General features: G+C 44.9%; 1 non-coding gene across 1 annotated transcript; it reads left to right on the plus strand.

Annotated features, from left to right (window-relative positions):
* Positions 1-1765: 1765 nt before the first annotated feature.
* Positions 1766-1872, plus strand: LOC115850418 (U6 spliceosomal RNA). Its single transcript, XR_004038390.1, has one exon. It is a non-coding gene; the product is annotated as a U6 spliceosomal RNA (small nuclear RNA).
* The last annotated feature ends 14531 nt before the right edge of the window (positions 1873-16403 follow it).

A 16403-nucleotide genomic window follows, 5' to 3' on the forward strand; every position in this document is an offset into this window, starting at 1 on the left:
AATTTTTAAATTTTATTTTATTTTATTTTATTTTTTAAAGTTATTATTTATTTTTGGCTATGTTGGATCTTTGTTGCTGCGCGCGGGTTTTCTCTAGATGTGGCGAGCGGAGGCTACTCTTTGTTGCCGTGCACAGGCCTCTCATCGCGGTGGCTTCTCTTGTTGCAGAGCACGGGCTCTAGGTGCGCGGGCTTCAGTAGTTGTGGCACGTGGACTTCAGTAGTTGTGGCTCGCGGGCTCTAGAGCACAGGCCCAGTAGTTGTGGCCCACGGGCTTAGTTGCTCCACGGAATGTGTGATCTTCCCGGACCAGGGCTCGAACGCACGTCCCCTGCATTGGCAGGCGGATTCTTAACCACTGCGCCACTGGGGAAGCCCTATTTTATTTATTTTTTTATACAGCAGGTTCTTATTTGTTATCTATTTTATACATATTAGTGTATATATGTCAATCCCAATCTCCCAATTCATCCCACCAGCACCCCTCCCCCTGCCACTTTGCCCCCTTGGTGTCCATACGTTTGGTTCCTCTATACCATTTTTCTAGGTTCCACATATATGCGTTAATATACGATATTTGTTTTTCACTTTCTGACTTACTTCATTCCGTATGACAGTCTCTAGATCCATCCAAGGAGAAGAAGCTATTTCTGAGTAGGCATTTAGAAAGCTAGAGGGTGTGCACCAATGGGGAAAGAGAATGACACCCTATCCAAATAGGAGGAATTTATCTCAACAAGTATAGAGGGAACATATCTCAACATAATAAAGGCCAGGTAGACAAAACCACAGCTGTCATCTACTCAATGCCAAAAAGACTTAGAAGAGGAAACACACAGAACACTCTTGACAAAAATGTGTTTATTTGAAATTTAAATTTCACTGGTTTTCCTCTATTTTACCTGGCTGCCGTGCCAGGAGCATCCTATTTTACAACGAAATCACTCCTAACAGAAAGGCAATCAGCAGCAGTTTCAGTTTCATAATGAAGTACCGAAAACCAATGAAACATGCATTGTTTTTTTGTCTTTGGGGGGTTTTATTTATTTATTTATTTATTTTTGGCTGTGTTGGGTCTTCATTTCTGTGCGAAGGCTTTCTCTAGTTGTGGCGAGCGGGGGCCACTCTTCATCGCGGTGCGCGGGCCTCTCACTATCGCGGCCTCTCTTGTTGCAGAGCACAGGCTCCAGACGCGCAGGCTCAGTAGTTGTGGCTCACGGGCCCAGTCACTGTGCGGCATGTGGGATTTTCCCAGACCAGGGCTCGAACCCGTGTCCCCTGCATTGGCAGGCAGATTCTCAACCACTGCGCCACCAGCGAAGCCCAAGACATGCATTGTTGAAAGAAGAACACAAAGCAAAAACTTTATTTTAGAAAACATACGCTTGGGACTTCCTTGGTGGTGCAGTGGGTAAGAATCCGCCTGCCAATGCAGGAGACAGGGGTTCGAGTCCTGGTATGGGAAGATCCCACATGCCGCGGAGCAACTAAGCCCTTGCGCCACAACTACTGAAGCCCGTGCACCTAGAGCCCGTGCTCCGCAACAACAGAAGCCACCGCAAAGAGAAGCCCGCACACCGCAACAAAGAGCAGCCCCCGCTCGCCAACTAGAGAAAGTCCGCGCGCAGCAACAAAGACCCAACGCAGCCAAACGAAAAAAAAGAGAGAGAGAGAGAGCTCAAATAATGGGGTTTACACCAGTTAAATACAAGGATCCTGCATATCTCAAAGACCCTAAAGTTTGTAACATCAAAAACAGGGAGTATGTGCTCTCTTCGGCAGCACATATACTAAAATTGGAACGACACAGAGAAGGTTAGCATGGCCCCTGCGCAAGGATGACACGCAAATTCGTGAAGCGTTCCATATTTTTCACCTAGAGGGGTGGGATAGGGAGGGTGGGAGAGAAGGAGACGCAAGAGGGAGGAGATATGGGGATATATGTGTATGTATAGCTGATTCACTTTGTTATAAAGCAGAAACTAACACACCATTGTAAAGCAATTATACTCCAATAAAGATGTTTAAAAAAAAAACAGCGAGTAAATTCTATAAAGTTATCAGCAGTAAATTTATTTTACGGTTGAAAAAAAAAAAAACCGTTTCCAAAGCCAGCAACAGGCAGGTGGAGTAGAGTGCTGGGGATGGAAGGCAGGGCAGTCTAACTACCCATTCGCTCACCAGTGGCCTTCCACAGGTCTAGGATCCCGAGGGCTATCTTCTCCTTCCGGCCTCCATCAGTCCTGGCCGGGGATTGGGGGCGGCACGACCAGGTGGTCGTTAAAGGCAGGGAGAACACAGAATCCAGCAGACCCAGAGCACGGCTCATCGGATGGGGCACCTCCACCGAATCCGGGGGAACAGGCTACGTGCTCACCATCCCTACTTGCCAGGGAGCAGACTGTGGCTTTGACAAGTAGACGCTTGCTCAACGTTATCCCACCACTAAGTGGCAGAACTGGGGTTTGAGCCCAACTGCATCTGGATCCAGACGTCACATCCTCTCTGCTCTGCCACACCGTTGTGTCACTGGAATGTTGGCATGTGACTGATTTAACTGTCATGAATCAGCACATCCCAAGTACACAGCAAGTATCCAATGATGATGTGCTTGGGGGAATGGGGAGAGAGGGTGGAGGATCCTCCCAGGAATTGCTGTAGTTTATCTAATCCTCACAGCATCTCCATGCAGCAGGGGGACATCGTTATACCCATTGTCACAGATGAAGAAACTCTGGCGTTGAGAGATGAAGGCGGCACACCAAGCCAGGGGCAGAGCCGGGACTTGAAGCCAGCGCTCTGGCTCCAGGATCCATGCAGCCCATCACTCCGCTAGACTAACCCTCAAGACAGGTCAGGAAATAAAGCCCATGGCCTTGAGGGAATGTGAGTTTAGGGTTGTTACAGGGTTGCCAATGCACTGCTCACAGGCACGAGCCAGGGATGGAGCGCTCAGAGCAGGCTCAGTCACTGGAACCCAGGAGACAGCCAGAGCTGTTGAGGGTCCAGCCTCCTTGCCCCTGGAGAGAGATGGAGAGAGAAGACTCAGAGACAGAAAGGGCAGCCAGCATCCCACAGGTCTGGGGAGACGTGGGTCAGCACGCCGCTTAACCACTAGTCTGTGAAGTGGGTTCTCTTAATCCACATTTCACCAATGTGGAAATTGAAGACTTCCTAAGACCAGCAACTGGGAATGAAAAGAAAGCTTTAAAAACGACTGCTGTAAGTCCTTGACGTGTGTAGTGTATTGTCACAAATCTCTCTCTCTCTCTCTCTCTCTCTCTCTCTCTCTCTCTCACACACACACACACACACACACACACACACATCCAGGATCAAATCCAGGCTGCATCACTGGATGACTACAGGTAAGGTGCTGAGTTCCTTTGATAATTATAATGGCTAACATTTACTGTGGGTTTTACTACATGCCAGCGTCGGTTCCAAGGACTGGCTACCAAATCTAGGGGGCCCAGCGCAAAATGAAAATATGAGGCCCCTCGATGAACACGATTAAGGATTTCAAGATGACAGCAGGGCATCATCATGTGGGACCCCTCCTGACATGGGGTCCTGTGTGGCTCTGCAGGCTGCTTGCCCATGAAGCCGGCTCTGGGTCTAGTCCTTGACATATTCACTCACCTAATCCTCCCAACAACCCTGGCAGGTAACAATTATTAGTAGCCTTGTTTAACAGAAGAAGAAACTGAGGCTCAGAAAGGTTGGGCTAATAGCCTGAATGAACACGTTTCATAGCAGAGCTACAATTCAGACCCAGGCAGATATGAGAGTCTTAACAGTTATGTGTCCTGAATATTTAAGCCTTGGTTTTCTTTTTCCTTTTTTTTCTTTTTTTTAGCATAATAGGAATAACGTACATTTATTGAGTAATTATTATGTACCTATACTCCAAAGGATTATGGCCTAGGAAACACATCCATTCACCTTGCACTTTTGTCTGTCTAGATCATGATGTACACTTGTTAATTCCTGTCTTGCTGATAAGCCTCGGTTTTCCATTCTGTCAAAGGGAAGTAACATGATAAAGTCTACATGAGAATTTGCCGGATAGAACTGGCCACTGCATGTTCAGGGTTTAGCACTGGTCCTGGGGCCAAGAAAGCACCCCACACCCATTAGCGCATGTCAAAATCCCCTGAACATCCCATCAGATGGGGATCATTATCCTCTAATTATATAGAAAGAGAGAAACTCAAAGAAACTGAAGTGGCTTACCCCCAGCCACCATGGAGCATAGCTGGTACCCCAACATGCGGCTGCCACACTGACTACCTGCTGAAGGTCATTCTAAGAGCCTGCCACCCCTGCTCCCCGCAGAGGATCATCAACAGAGAGAGATAATAGGCAACGTGCCAGAGGTCATACAGCTAGAAAGTGACAGAACGGGACTTCCAACTTAGCCCCGTCTCCACGGCCCAGGCTCTGAATCAGGGGCTCTCAAAATGTGGTCTCAGGACCACCAGCACCAGCATTGCCTGGGAAGTGGTTAGAAATGCAGACTCAGTCAACCACAAACTCTGGGGATGGCACTCGGTGCCTTGTACGTTAACACGCCCTCCAGGGGATTATCCTGCTTGTTACAGCCTTGAAAATTTACAATGATGGGAAGCTTTACCTTGGAAGGCATCTTTGGGCATCTCTGGGCAAACACTAATCATTAGGAAGTTTTTGCTTTGGATAAGCTGAGCCCTCACCCCCTGTATTCCACCCGTGTTCTGCTCTACCCTCCTGGGACCGAGGAGGTGAAATCAACTCCGCATCTTCCTTCTCTTATTTTTTCTATTTATTTTTTTGGTCGTGCCCCGTGGCATATGGGATCTTAGTTCCCCAACCAGGGATCAAACCTATCCCCCTGCATTGGAAGCGCAGAATCTTAACCACTGGACTGCCAGGGAAGTCCCTCTTCTCATATTTTCACAACTTGTTCCCTGGCCCCAGCTCAGCCAGGAAAATTAGAACTCTCTTCCTAGGAGGGCAGTGACAGGGGATGCTACAGGTGTGCAGGAGCACAGGGAGGTCTCACCCGGTGGACAGGAGCAGAGGCTGGAGTCTCCGCCAGGCTGAGCAGGATGCCAGGAAGGACAAGTAGGACAGACAGAGCCATCTGAGGGTTGGAGGGATGGGCGCTTAGGGCTGCAGAGTACTGCAGAGAAAGGGTAGTGAGTTTGTTTACTTATTCTGTAGCTTTACAGAGGTATAATTGATAAGCAAAAAATGACAGACATTTAAAGTGTACCTCTTTGTAAGTTTGGACATATGCTTTCACCTGTGATGCCATCAAAGCAATAGACACATCCACCACCTTCAAAAATTTCCGTGGTTTTTTTTTTTTTAGTTTTTTGTTTATTTTGTCACATAAGATCTATCCCCTTAATGTATTTTTTCCTTCCAGTTTTACTGAGAAATAATTGACATGCAACACTGTATTAGATTAAGGTGTAACTGTCACTGTTTGCAGATGACATGATACTATACATAGAGAATCCTAAAGATGCCACCAGCAAACTACTAGACCTAATCAGTGAATTTGGTAAAGTTGCAGGATACAAAATCAATGCACAGAAATCTCTTGCATTCCTATACACTAATGATGAAAAACCTGGAAGAGAAATTAAGGAAACACTCCCATTTACCACTGCAACAAAAAGAATAAAATACCTAGGAATAAACCTACCTAGGGAGACAAAAGACCTATATGCAGAAAACTATAAGACACTGATGAAGAAATTAAAGATGATACCAACAGATGGAGAGATATACCATGTTCTTGGATTGGAAGAATCAATACTGTGAAAATGACTATACTACCCAAAGCAATCTACAGATTCAATGCAATCCCTATCAACTTACCAATGGCATTTTTTACAGAACTAGAACAAAAAATCTTAAAATTTGTATAGAGACACAAAAGACCCTGAATAGCCAGAGCAGTCTTGAGGGAAAAAAAAAGGAGTTGGAGGACTCAGACTCCCTGACTTCAGACTATACTACAAAGCTACAGTAATCAAGACAATATGGTACTGGCACAAAAACAGAAACATAGATCAATGGAACAAGATAGAAAGCCCCGAGATAAACCCATGCATCTATGGTCAACTAATCTATGACAAAGGAGGCAAGGATATACAATGGAGAAAAGACAGTCTCTTCAGCAAGTGGTGCTGTGAAAGCTAGACAGCTACATGTAAAAGAATGAAATTAGAACACTCCTTAACACCATACACAAAAATAAACTCAAAATGGATTAGAGACCTAAATGTAAGACCGGACACTATAAAACTCTTAGAGGAAAACATAGGAAGAACACTCTCTGACATAAATCACAGCAAGATCTTTTTTGATCCACCTCCTAGAGTAATGGAAATAAAAACAAAAATAAACAAATGGGACCTAATGAAACTTCAAAGCTTTTGCACAGTAAAGGAAACCATAAACAAGACAAAAAGACAACCCTCAGAATAGGAGAAAATATTTGCAAATGAATCAACAGACAAAGGATTAATCTCGAAAATATATAAACAGCTCATGCAGCTCAATATTTAAAAAACAAACAACCCTATCCAAAAATGGGCAGAAGATCTAAATAGACATTTCTCCAAAGGAGACATACAGATGGCCAAGAAGCACATGAAAAGCTGCTCAGCATCAATAATTATTAGAGAAATGCAAATCAAAACTACTATGAGGTATCACCTCACACCAGTTAGAATGAGCATCATCAGAAAATCTACAAACAACAAATGCTGGAGAGGGTGTGGAGAAGAGGGAACCCTTGGGGAACCTGTTGGTGGGAATGTAAATTGATACTGCCCCTATGGAGAACAGTATGGAGGTTCCTTAAAAAACTAAAAATAGAATTACCATATGATCCAGCAATCCCACTAATGGGCATATTCCCAGAGAAAACCATAATTCAAAAAGACACATGCACCCCAATGTTCACTGCAGCACTATTTACAATAGCCAGGACATGGAAGTAACCTAAATGCCCATCAACAGACAAATGGATAAAGAAGATCTGGTACATATATACAATGGAATATTACTCAGCCATAAAAAGGAACAAAATTGGGTCATTTTTTGAGATGTGGATGGATCTAGAGACTGTCATACAGAGTGAAGTAAGTCAGAAAGAGAAAAACAAATATCATATATTAACGCATATATGTGGAACCTAGAAAAATGGTACAGATGAACCAGCTTCCAGGGCAGAAATTGAGCCACAGATGGAGGGAACAAATGTATGGACACCAAGGGGGGATGGGGGTGGTGGTGTGATGAATTGGGCAATTGGGATTGACATATATACAGTGATGTGTATAAAACTGATGACTAATAAGGACCTGCTGTATAAAAAAAAAATAAAATAAAATTCAAAAATTAAAAATAAATAAATTTTAAAAAAGAAGCAGAATACAAGGGGAAGGGGAAGAGGAACAGCTAAAAGGAACACTTTTCAGGTATGGGACTCAGATGGGATGGAGTAGGCAGAGGAGGGCTGCTTTTGTTATAAACCTTGCAGTATATTTGACTTGTAAAACTATGTATGATTTTTCTGAGTGATTACTTTGATAAAAAATTAAACATAGGGCTTCCCTGGTGGCGCAGTGGTTGAGAGTCCGCCTGCCGATGCAGGGGACACGGGTTCGTGCCCCGGTCCGGGAAGATCCCACATGCTGCGGAGCGGCTGGGCCCGTGAGCCATGGCCGCTGAGCCTGCGCGTCCGGAGCCTGTGCTCCGCAACGGGAGAGGCCTCAATAGTGAGAGGCCCGCATACCGTTAGAAAAAAAAAATTAAAACTAAGTTTAAAAAAGAAAGATTAAGGTATACAACCTGAAACTAACACATTGTAAATCAACTATACTCCAATAAAATTTTACAAAGAAAAAAGGAAAAAGAAGTAGAACATTAACCACACCACAGAATTTCCCTTCCAATCACTATTACTATTCCCTTCAGGGTTAAACTGATTTTGAACCCTGTAAATTAGCTTAGCTTGTTTTTGAACTTTATACAAATGTAATACTACTGTTACACACACACACACACACACACAGATTAAGGTGTACAGCGGGGCTTGACATAGGTATATATTGTGAAATTATTACAATAAGTTTAGTGAACATCCATCACCTCATATAATTGCAAAAAAAATTTTTCTCTGTGATGAGAACTTTTAGGATTTATTCTTTCAGCAACTTTCAAACATATAATACGGTGGTATTGGTAATGATTGTCACCACACTCTACTTTACATCCCCAGTATTTATTTATCTTGTAACTAACCGAAGGTTTGTACCTTTTGACCATCTTCATCCAATTCCTCCATGCCCCCACCAACCCCGGCCTTTGGTAACCACCAATCCGATCTCTTTTTCTATGGGTTTGTTTTGTGTTTTTTTAAGATGCCACATAAAAGTGACATCATACAGGAACTTCCCTGGTGGTGCAGTGGTTGAGAATATGCCTGCCAATGCAGGGGAGCTGGGTTCGAGCCCTGGTCTGGGAAGATCCCACATGCTGCAGAGCAACTAAGCCTGTGCACTACAACTACTGAGCCTGTGCGCTAGGGCCCGTGAACCACAACTACTGAGCCCACATGCCACAACTACTGAAGCCCGCATGCCTAGAACCCGTGCTCTGCAACAAGAGAAGCCACCACAATGAGAAGTCTGCGCACTGCGACGAAGAGTAGCCCCCGCTCGCCGCAACTAGAGAAAGCCCGTGTGCAGAAACGAAGACCCAACACAGCCAAAAACAAACAACAAAAAAAGTGAGATCATACAGTATTTGTCTTTCTCTGTCTGACTTTTAACATATTATAAAGTGCAGAATACCCTATTGTTAACTGAAGTTTCATCCCTACGACTTTTTGTCTTAAATATATAATAGAAAGTTAAAACGAACATTTCCGAATTTTTTGAAGTTTTTGTGGAGCACACTTATTTAAGTAAAACAAGAGAGCTGTTTTACTTAAGTTTTATTTAAGTAAAACAAGGGAGAAAGCCAAAGGAAGGAAGGAAGAGGGTGTCTGATACATAATATACCCCACCAAACCCCACAATGCATGAGTGACCCAAGTTTAAGAACCACAGAGGCATCACCACTCCCCCCCTACCCATTCCCTTTGGCCCATCACCAAGCCCTGAAATGCCTCATTCTCACTCCGTCCTCCACCCCCTTCCCAGACCTCCTGTCCTTGTACCTGCCCTCGCCTGTGCCCCGTCACCACTTGCCCCCATTTCTCCCCTTCCCCCCATCCTTTCCTACCTCCCTGCATCCTCCCAGGACCATCACCACCTCCCTGCTCTCACCTCACTGGAGTTGGCAGCTCTCCCCAGCTCTCTCCGGTCTGGTCTGGGTCCCAGCTCCCGAGACTCCAGCTTTTATGCCTGAGGAGGGAAAGCAGGGGAGGCGGTGCTCAGCAAACTAGGAGACAAGAGGGAGAGAGAGTGTGGAGGTTGGACTGGGGCGAGCTGAGCATTCACCCGCAGGAGAGGCTTTTCCTAGCTGCTCTGTGAGGTCACAACAAGGATGCCTCTCAGAGGGAAACGTTTCTCTGCCGCAGTTTTCCCCACAGGCCCTCCAGCCCGAGGCGTTTGCTCTGCATTTATCGAAGGACCTCCCCCGTGCCGTGTCTGTATTTGCGGGCAGCGGGCAGCAGGGGTGGGTGGGTGCAGAGCTTGGTATTCTTAGTTCTATCCTCAGCCTTGATTTCTCTTGACCTGTAGCTGGTGTTTGCAGTTCCCTTGCTGAGTCCTTTTCTCCTCTCCTGCACGAGGCACCTGGGTCACCTCTTTCCTTGTTTGTTGTGAATCTCCCCCTCCCTGGAAAATAAGCTCAGTGCAGGAGGGGGGACATTTAAGTTCTGCTCATCACTGAGTTGCTAGCACAGAGGTGCTCAACCAGGTGGGCACAATCGGCTGTGCTCGGAGACTCTTTGGCTTGTAGCGACTTGGGAGGGTGCTTCTAGCATCTAGTGGCCAGAGGCCAGGGGCGCTGCTTGACACCCTCCAGTGCAGAGGACAGCCCCCCAGCAAAGAACAATCCAGTCCCAAACGTCCATAGTACCAAGGATGGGAAACCCTGCAGCAGCCCCTAAACAGTACCCAGAACTCAATAAATACTTGTTGGATGAACAAATGAAGTGCATGTGTGTGTGTGCGTGTTTATCTCCCTCCCTCTCCGTTTCTGTTTCTTGGTATATCTGTTTCTCTGCCTCTCGGCCCCGGACAGCATCAGTTTTCCAGAGGCACGTACTCCTGGCTTTGCCCTATGCTTCCTGACATTCTGGTCCTCACGGGACACGGTGTTCCTCATCTCTATGATGAAGGGCCGCGCTCAGCCTCTGAGACCCTTGCCTGTATTCCGCGGGGCTCCATTCCAGCTCCTCATTCCAGCCCTTCTGGAGTCCAAGCTCACTCTGCTCGCCGCACAACAGGCCAATAAATCGGAGACGAGGTGTTGAGGCAAGGAGTACGACTTTATTCAGAAAGCCGGCTGACCGAAAAGATGGCAGACTAAAGTCTCCAAATAACCATCTTATCGGGGTGTTATCTTTCTTTCTTTCTTTCTTTTTTTTTTTTTTTGGCTGTGTTGGGTCTTCGTTGCTGCGCACAGGCTTTCTCTAGCTGCAGTGAGCAGGGGCTACTCTTCATTGCTGTGCGCGGGCTTCTCATTGCGGTGGCTTCTCTTGTTGCTGAGCACGGGCTCTAGGCGTGCAGGCTTCAGTGGTTGTGGCACAAGGGCTCAGTAGTTGTGGTTCACGGGCTCTAGAGCGCAGGCTCAGTAGTTGTGGCGCACGGACTTAGTTGCTCCGCGGCATGTGGCATCTTCCCGAACCAGGGATCGAACCCGTGTCTCCTGCATTGGCAGGCGGATTCTTAACCACTGCACCACCAGGGAAGTCCCTGAAGTAATTTTAGATGTACGGAAAAGTTGTCCAAATAATTTCCAGATACTCAGAAGCTCTACATGTTTACGTTTTACCACATTTGATTTCCCTGGACACCCACCCCTCTGCCTCTCTCCTCTCCATATAGGTGCATAGAGATATTCTGAACTGTGAGAGTAAGACGCAAACATGATGCCCCTTCACCTCTAAATTCTCCCCTTTTTTCCTAAAAACAAGGACGGTCTCATAACCACAGTAAAATTGTTAAAATTGCAAAATTAACACTGATACCGTGCTGATATCAAAGCTACAGACCTTATTAAAATTTCACCAGTTGTCGTAGTAATTCCATTTATAGCAAAAGAAAACAAAACGCAAACAAACCCCACCTCCACACCATACCTCTCTAGCCCCCTACACTGGAAGCCTTCCTCTACCTTCCTTGTCTTTCTTGACCTTGACATGGTCCTTGACATTTTGGGGTGCACCAGTGACTTGTTTTGTGGGACGATTTTCAATGTGGGTTTGTCTGGCATCATCTCATGATTAGATTCTTGGTATGCACGTTTGGCAGGAAACCCACAGAAATTATTGCTGTGCTGTTGTAGGGATTATCTCCTTCTGGGCACATCCTATCGTGGGAGCCTGGGAGGGCAATTCATCCGCTCCAGGTGATGCTAACTTTAATTGCCTAGCTAGGATGGTGCCCATCAGGTGTCTCCACTGCAAAGTTCCTTTTGTAATTATTAAGTGCCTTGTGGGAAGATAGCTGGTGAGTATGTAAGTGTGCTTCCTTACTCTCCCTCTCTCTCTCTTTATTTTTTAAAAAATTTTATTGGAGTATTGTTGATTTACAATGTTGTGTTAGTTTCAGGTGTACAGCAAAGTGATCCCGTTATACGTATACATGTATTCATTCTTTTTCAGATTCTTTTCTCATATAGGTTATCACAAAATTCCTTGCTCTTTTTTTTTTTTTTTTTTTTTTTTGCGGTACGTGGGCCTCTCACTGTTGTGGCTTCTCCCGTTGCGGAGCACAGTCTCCAGACACGCAGGCTTAGCGGCCATGGCTCACGGGCCTACCCGCTCCGCAGCATGTGGGATCTTCCCGGACCGGGGCACGAACCCGTGTCCCCTGCATCGGCAGGCGGACTCTCAACCACTGCGCCACCAGGGAAGCCCCCTTCCTTGCTCTTCTGAGAGAGTTTTTGGAAGCATATCTCTCTACATATATGGCTATGGCTAAGGATATGCATATACATATATCTCTCTTCCTTAAAAAGCCCAAAGCCCTAGGAGTTGTTATATCACCCTGTGACCATGAGAGGGAGCCAAACCTAGGACGATCCAACACCCAGAGTTTCCTTGTGTTCCTTTGTTACTGGGGTGTGTGTGTGTGTGTGTGTGTGTGTGTGTGTGTGTGTGTGTGTTAAGAACACTGGCATTATATGTGGAATTAAAAAAATGTTACAAATGAATCTATTTACAAAACAGAAATAGAGACATAGATGTAGAGAACAAACTAATGGTTATAGGGGTGGGGGAAGAGGGCGAGGATAAATTGGAAGATTGGGATTGACATATACACATTACTGTATATAAAACAGATAACTAATAAGGACCTACTGTATAGCACAGGGAACTCTACTCAATACTCTGTAATGACCTGTATGGGAAAAGAATCTAAAAAAGAGTAGATATATGTAAATGTATAACTGATTCACTTTGCTGAACAGCAGAAACTAACAATTGTAAATCAACTATAATCAATTAATTTTTATTAATTAAAAAATTAATTTAAAAAAGCACTTCTCTTGAGATCTTCCCTCTTGAAGAATCTTGAGGTGCCCAGTCTGTGGTTATGCAGATCTCTGGAGCATATTCATCTAGCATAACTGAGTACCTTTCCTGGCCACAACAGCGTGAAACGAGAAATCAGAAACAGAGGAAAATTGTAAAGTTCACAAACACGTGGAAATTAAACAGCACATTCCTAAGAACCAAGGGATCAAAGAAGAGATGGAGAGGAAAGTCAGGAAATACCCTGAGTTAGGCTAGATGACAGATTTTTGTAACTTGCCCTGAAGGCTTCCTGAGAGATTACATCTCCCACCCCCACTGTTACACCTAAATTTTCATGGGGCAGGCCGGGGGGCTTTTAAGGCCAAGGTATCAACAGCGACTGGTCCTCAATGCGCTCGTCCAAAGGGTGAAAGAATATGCCACCCCAAAATATGCCATATTCGCATCTTGATTACTCTGAGCAGTGGGCACCTGACACGAACAGCAAATGCAGGGAGAGACTTCCTCCCCCACCCCCCTCCCTCCACAAACACATTCTACTTCTGCTGGGAACACTCATTAACATCCAAAGGGACTGATTATCCACTGCATCTATTTACTATCTAGTACTTGAAGAAATGAGGTGGGAGGGTTTAGCCTGCTCCCAACAAACAATATACTTAAGCGTCTACCTTAGGATGAAGGTTGTAAATTGAAAGACACAGCAGAAACTTGGAGCAGGAAGCAGAAGGAACTGGGTTTTCTGTCTGCTGTCTCCTTCTATAGAATCCTGAGGAAAAAATAGGGAAGTAGAGATGGGGTGGATAGAGATAGGTAGGTAGGTAGGTGGATGATTGATAGATTATAGACAGATAATTGATAGTTGCTATATACCTGAAAGATATAGAGAGTGATGATGGATAGATGATAGATTGATAGATAGATATTGATAGATGATATATAGCTGACAGAGATGATAAATGGTAGATAGGTATAAATGAAAGATAATTGAAAGCTACACAGCTAAACAATAATACAAGACCTTAATTAAAACTGCTTCACAGACTTTTGTGAAGATTGAATGACTTAATGTTTAAAGCATTTAGAACCGTGCCAGCTACTTATGGAGTACTCAAAAATAGGAGATATGGCTAGGTAGCTACACAGCTAGATATCTGCATGGATGGATGGAAGGAAAAAACAGACAAAAAGAGAGAGGAAAAGACAGAGTGTCAGAGAGAATATCTGCACCTAAGATTCATGCTGCTTCTAAGAGTCAAGGGAACACAACAAATATTTCCAGAGCAATGCTAAGTGAATGATAAAACGATAGCTTCTGTATTGGACTTCTACTCTATGCCACGCACTGTGCTAACGTCTTTATTTAGGCTATCTCGTTCAATCTGAAAATAGCCCCATAAAATGGGTACTATTATGATCTCATTTTACAGAGAGGAAGTGCAGGTTCTAGAGTTGGAATAGTGTCACTCTCCCAGGGGTCAGAGACGAGATTCAGCCACAGCTCAGGTGCTCTTTGGCCAGCACTCCCAGCCAGTACATTGGACTGCATCTTGGGTTCCACTGTCAGCCACGTGAAGCAGGCAATGAGCGTCTCAGTACATCAACATCCCTGAGTTTCTGATTAATTCTTTACTCGCAAATCCTAGAAGAAAGGTAACTCAGACAAAAGTTATACATATTCTGAGGTTCTTTTTGTTTTTAATTAATTTATTAATTAATTTATTTTTGGCTGCGTTGGGTCTTCGTCGCTACGTGTGGGCTTTCTCTAGTTGTGGCGAGTGGGAGGCTACTCTTCGTTGCGGTGCACAGGCTTCTCACTGTGGTGGCTTCTCTCGTTGCAGAGCACGGCCTCTAGGCACGTGGGCTTCAGTAGTTGAGGCACGAGGGCTCAGTAGTTGTGGCTCACGGGCTCTAGAGCACAGGCTCAGTAGTTGTGGCACATGGGCTTAGTTGCTCCGCGGCATGTGGGATCTTCCCGGACCAGGGTTCGAACCTGTGTCCCCTGCATTGGCAGGCGGATTCTTAACCACTACGCCACCAGGGAAGCCCAGAGGTTCTTAATATATATTTACAAACTGTCTTTCAACAATAGGGTGCCAGTTTGCAGTTCCACCAACACTACAGACAGGTACCCATTGCACCTGGGAAGGTTACAATTTTGAGGGAAGGTTAGTGAGAGGAGTTGGGAAGGACCCAAGCATTGTTGGTGCAGAAGAAAGACCTAATTGAATTACTGAACCAGAAGGGAGAGAATTCTTAGATTTTTTAAAGAGGGATGGGTTGGTGAGGCTGCAAATCATGATATCAGAAGGGTCAAGATATCCAAGAGGTGACAGGATAGGAGCCCATGGTCAGGAAGAGAAATTTCAGGGTTGACCCTCCTAAGAACATTTCTGTGTGAATCTGGTGAATCAGAATGGAGTGGAGCCAAGGAGGCGTAAGAATGTTGAGGACAGCATGTGGAAAGCATCGCTGGTGCTGACGGTGCGTTCACGCCGGGGACTCAAGTGGAGTGATGCGGCGAGGAGTGTGCTGATTCGTGCTGGAGCTTGCGAAGGTGGGAGAGCTTCCTGCAGTTCGGAAGATGAAAACAGCCATGACGGGGAGTCAATGGAATAGTATGGCTTAGCCTTTAACAGGCAGTGGGCGGCAAGATGTGGAAAGTTTTTACTTTAATTTTTTAATTAAAGTATAGTTGATTTACAATGTGTTAATTTCTGCTGTACAGCAAAGTGATTCAGATTATATATAGGTATCAGTTCTTCTGAATATTCTTTTCCATTATGGTTTATCACAGGATTTTTTTTGGGGGGGTGGGGCATATTTATTTATTTGGTTGTGCCAGGTCTTAGTTATGGCAGGCAGGCTCCTTAGTCGTGGCACGCAAACTCTTAGTTGCGGCATGCATGTGGGATCTAGTTCCCTGAGCAGGATCGAACCTGGGCCCCCTGTATTGGGGCGTGGAGTCTTATCCACTGCGCCACCAGGGAAGTTCCCCTATCACAGGATTTTGAATATAGTTCCCTGTGCTATACAGTAGGATCTTGTTGTTTATCCATTCTATATATGAAAGCTTACATCTGCTCACCCCAACCTCCCACTCCATCCCTCCTCAGCTCCTCCCCCTTGGCAACCACCAGTCTGTTCTCTGTGTCCATGATTCTGTTTCTATTTCATACATAGATTCATCTGTGTCCTATTTTAGATTCCACATATATGTGATATCATATGGTATTTGTCTTTCTCTTTCTAAGTTCACTTAGTTTGATAATGTCTAGTTGCATCCATATTGCTGCAAGTGGCATCATTTCATTCATTTTTATTGCTGAGTAATATTCCATTTTGTGTGTGTGTGTGTGTTTGTGTGTGTATATGTGTATGTATACATATCTTCTTTATCCATTCATCTGTTGATGGACATTTAGGTCGTTTCCATGGCTTGGCTATTGTGAATAGTGCTGCTATGAACATAAGGGTGCATGTATCTTTTTGAATTGTAGCTTTGTCCGGATATATGCCCAGGAGTAGGATTTCTGGATCATATGGTAATTCTATTTTTAGTTCTCTGAGGAACCTCCATACTGTTTTCCACAGCAGCTGCACCTACATACATTCCCACCAACAGTGTAGGAGGGTTCCCTTTTCTTCACACCATTTCCAGCATTTATTATTTGTAGACTTTTTGA

This window comes from Globicephala melas, chromosome 19 (genome assembly GCF_963455315.2).
Source record: "Globicephala melas chromosome 19, mGloMel1.2, whole genome shotgun sequence".
In the NCBI taxonomy this organism is placed as follows: Eukaryota; Metazoa; Chordata; class Mammalia; order Artiodactyla; family Delphinidae; genus Globicephala; species Globicephala melas.